This window comes from Nyctibius grandis, chromosome 1 (assembly GCF_013368605.1).
Source record: "Nyctibius grandis isolate bNycGra1 chromosome 1, bNycGra1.pri, whole genome shotgun sequence".
NCBI lineage: Eukaryota > Metazoa > Chordata > Aves > Nyctibiiformes > Nyctibiidae > Nyctibius > Nyctibius grandis.
Genome location: NC_090658.1, coordinates 33,896,848 through 33,901,443, shown reverse-complemented (window position 1 = coordinate 33,901,443; position 4,596 = coordinate 33,896,848).

Here is a 4,596-nt window from a genome sequence, read left to right as displayed (position 1 = left end):
CTGGAAGGGGAGATGCTACCAAGCACAAGGCTCCCTAAGCCATAGCATAACAGTTCTGAAAAAGAACAGGTTTTTTATTGTATTCCCCTCTTCCATTAGCCAGAATGTTTATTTACAGAGATGGCAGGTACCAAGCTTATATTATAAGATCTAATTACATTAAAATTTTGCCCTGATTTTACTGGCAAATAGCCAATTAGTACCAATGTACCAATGTAAGCCTCTAATTTAGAAAGAGTAAACTAAAGTGAGGCACAATTTGCCTTACCTGACGCATGTCAGAGATGAAGCATTGAATCCTTTTGCTGGAACTTGTAGGCAGATATATAACAATGACAGAAGGCTATATCAAGCTGAACTTTATTGCACATTTTTAGAACAGCACAATGCACTCTAAACATCTGGACGAAACACCACCCCCTGCCCCCTACTAATTGTATCTCTCCGTACCATCCTTCATGTAAAGCTGTTCTGTGCTTGCAAGATCTCTGAAAAAGAGTTAGTGTCTACAAATTGCCCAGTGTAATGGAACCTAAATCTTGGTTGATATCTGCATAGATAAAGGAAAATTCTGTAATTTTTTATAAAAAACATACATAAATAGACCACCCCACTGAGCTCACTCATACTGGGAAGATGGAAGAATCAGGTCTACCAGGCCTCCTGTGAGTACAACCTGAATGTTTAGAGAGATAGTTGGGAGATAATGGCAGACCATGGACTATGAGGATGGCTTGACCTTGAAACGCAGAAGCACAGAATGGTTGCGGTTGGAAGGGACCTCTGGAGGCCAGCTGGTCGAATGCTCCTGCTCAAGCAGGGTCACCTAGAGATGGTTGCCCAGGACTGTGTCCAGAGAGATTTTAATATCTCCAGGGATGGAGACTCCATCACCTCTCTGGGCAACCTGTGCCAGTGCTTGGTCATCCTCAGAGTGAAAAAGTGTTTCCTGGTGTTCAGGAGGAACCTCCTGTGTTTCAGTTTGTGTCTATTGCTTCTTGTCCTGTCATGGGGCATCACTGCAAAGATCCTGGCTCTGACCTCTTCACACTGCATATATTTATACCTGCAAGTGTTTATGCACATTGATGAGATCCTCCTGAGCCTTCTCTTCTCCAGGCTGAACAGTGCCAGCTCTAAACAGAGCTGGGATATCAGTTGTAAGATAAGATCATCTCATCTGCCCATCACTGTGAGAAAAATGACATTCTGGATTTTTTTGACTCAGAGATATTATGGAAGAAGGGCTTTTTTGTTCTAGTCTAGGGATCTTAAAATACTGCAGTCAACTGGACTATTAAAAACTGTGCAGTTCTGAGCAGTCTGTACTATGTTGCTGTAACATCTTATTACATATTTCTGGACATATATCTCCCCAAGGGGTAAACATCTCTCTTGGACTAGCTGAAAGAGCCAGCATGAGAAACACTGAGGCTGAAGCCAGGACTCGTCCTTGGAGTAGGAGAGCTAGAGAGGCCTATTTTCTTGCTTTAAGGGATTGATTTCCTGGGAAACTGTATAAAGGTCAGAAGCACATTATGCTCTATGTGATTGTGAAAAAGCCTCTGGACACTGACATTACATAAATGTTTACAACTACCATTACTAACCAAACCTGTTTCCAGCCCCTGCTCCTTCCAATGAAGAAAACAGGATAATAGGGAAGAATTGACTTGTGAAGAATAATAGCAGTGAAAGTCTAACCCAAAATCACTAATGGAAACTGCACACTTATCTGAACAGGAAGAGACACTTAAAAAAAAAATCAAGGAGCATCTGTAATTTTCCTATGCAGATTACAGAAGACTGCAAGTCAGCTGTGACAAGAATAATAACAGCACCATGCTTTTGTTTTCTTTATTTTACCCTTGAGCAGATAACCTTTCATATTTGGGTAGAGTAGACACATCAGTGATGATATTTTTGTGATGTTGCAAAACTCCACTTTCTTCTCATCCCTCTGGGAACAAATTCATCCATGGCATTTAACCACAGCACAGCTTTATAAAGAACAGAAAGACTAGAGGCACAGCAGTTTGTGGGGACTCAGACACAATAATATCTATTGTCCATATCAAAAGCTAGCTGAGGAACTGTCAATAAAAGGATCTTAATAAATGACAACATCCTAATTTGGCATCAGAGAACCCAAGCAGAAGTGGTTTTTAACTCACTTATTTCATTTTTTTTTAGGTGATCCAGGACATAAGAAGGCAACTTGCAGCTCTGGAGTTATGTGTGGCTTACGAGCAGTTCAGATGTGCCTCCTGTAAGTATGCTGTATCAGACAGTGGCAGGACTACACTGGTGGCAAGCTGCTGGGTAATACAACAGCACAGCTGTGGAAGGAAGTGAATCAACAAGGATTGCTGGGGCAGATATTGAGTCACCTTGAGACCCAGCCACATGCTTAGGTTTGTGGCTGAACCCTGACATACAGTGGAAGCACTGAGATCTATGAAGTAGTACTGGTTTTTTCCTTTTTTGGGGGGGACTACTCCTGGAGTTCCTCTTCCTTTCAGCTCTCAGAATTGTATATTAGCTCTCCTAAGGCACGCAACTGTTTGTACTTCAGTGGGACCAGGGTGCCCAAACCTTTAAGGCACTTTTGAAAACCTAATCTACAAGCTACAAATACATGGGTATATGAATTAGATGTGATTAATGTAATAGACATTCAAACTGGAAAGAAGAAACTCTTCTCAAGTTAAGCCTTCTCATTGAAGAGCAGAGGTGGTAGAAATCCCCAGAGCCTGTGACATTTAAAGTTAAAGTTGAAATAGATTTAGCATAGTCATTCCCATGCTTTGACAGTAGAAATTCCAACTACCTTCTGGTCATCCAGATTTTATGATACAGTTATATTTACTAAGTTTTGCACCTGAAAGAAGGTGCAAAGAATATGCCTAAAAGGGTATCACATTTTATGCTGTGGAATTGTGATTCACTTACGTTTAAAGAAATACACTTTGGTCTTATTGTAGGCCAGTCCATTATGAACATTAGTAAAACCTACATTGTGTATCCATCAGTGAAAATAAACAAGACAAGACACAGAAGAAACAGAAAAGTTAATGTTAAAGGCTGTTAAAGAAATTACCCAATGTTTAAAAAATTGAAATGTATTTATTTTGCATCAGTTTCCCAACTATGACCTGAGATTTCCACTACATCCCTTTCTTACTTCTGCTGCCCATTGAAACAGTATTTCAGAGAACATTTATTACTATGGAGTCAGCAAAAGGCTGATGACAAAAAGGTTGACAGACTAAATTTCATTCAGCAGATTCCTTTCCTGCATTTTCTCCTGTAATCAGTTCCACCACATGTCAACACTCAGACTAGCCTACTCTGGAAATACTTTTTTCATGATACATGTTCCAGAACTTGTGTTGCTGAAGACTGTAAATGTTTTGCTTCCTGCATTTCTGTGAATCCAGCTATGGATATTTCTAGTTCCTGAGTCCTGTGCTCCAACAGACTCTGTTTTCAGTCTTTTCTCCACCATCCATGTGTAATCGTGGTCCAGTGCAGAAGCTGAAGGCTCACCCAAATGCTTCGTTCTGGTTTAGTGCTATGGTCAAGTTTTCAAAGTTAATGCTCTAGGATGCAAGTAGCACAACAGGAATAAGAAAATAAGAAGATTAGATATGAGTATATAAATGGCAGCAGGAGTTGAATTCTGTTGGGCCTTAACAAATGGCATAATTTATGAAAAGATTTCTGAGAATTTAATGGAATTATAAAAAAACAAAACAGTTCTGTTTCATGATTGACACAAAGACCAAATAAGCAGGTCCAGCATTCAACAGATCAAAAGATAGTTGTGCTTATATAAAAGGTGCTAACTAGAACAGATACACTATTCATTTATGACATGAGAAGTTAATCAGAATAGCATCTCTTGATCACAGTTGAAGATACTTTAGTCTGTTTCTAGATTAAAGTAGCCCTTGTTAACATTGGCCATGGGATAATGTTGGAACCACTGGCACTTAAAACTGCCTCTAGTCCTCCTTTTCTGGCTTCCAAGATGTGGCAAAATAAAAATCTATCTAAACGAACTGTCACATTTAGCTGATGACGTTTGGTCTACGTAACACTTTACAAAGGATGATCCTACATAAGTTCTGGAGTACATTTGCAGTGACTGCCAGTGGCTTTAAATAGTGCTTTACATTAAGTCTTTTAGCAATGTGCTATTTGTTTCCTGCATTAAATGGCACTTGCTTTTCTAGTTGTGGTATTTGCAAAATGCCATATGTACAATTAGAGGCTACAAGAACTTTGCATGCAAAGAAAAGGACAACAGCTAGTGTTGTGTACGGATGTCAAACTTTACCTCATATATTGAGGTGGGAGGGTAGGTAACATCTCTGTAAATCTATTTTTGGCTAAGAATCCTATTGGTAATTCTTGGTGGTGCTGCAAATGAAACATTTTGTTGTCATTGCTCAATTCAGAAGAAAAGCATTTCAAGCTCAATAAGGAAGCTTTCACCCCATGTGAACATCAGGGCAGCTCCATTCCCACATTTCTAAGCGGTGCATCTCTGGTGCACTAAAACCTAAGAGATACCAAGGGTACGTTTCTTCC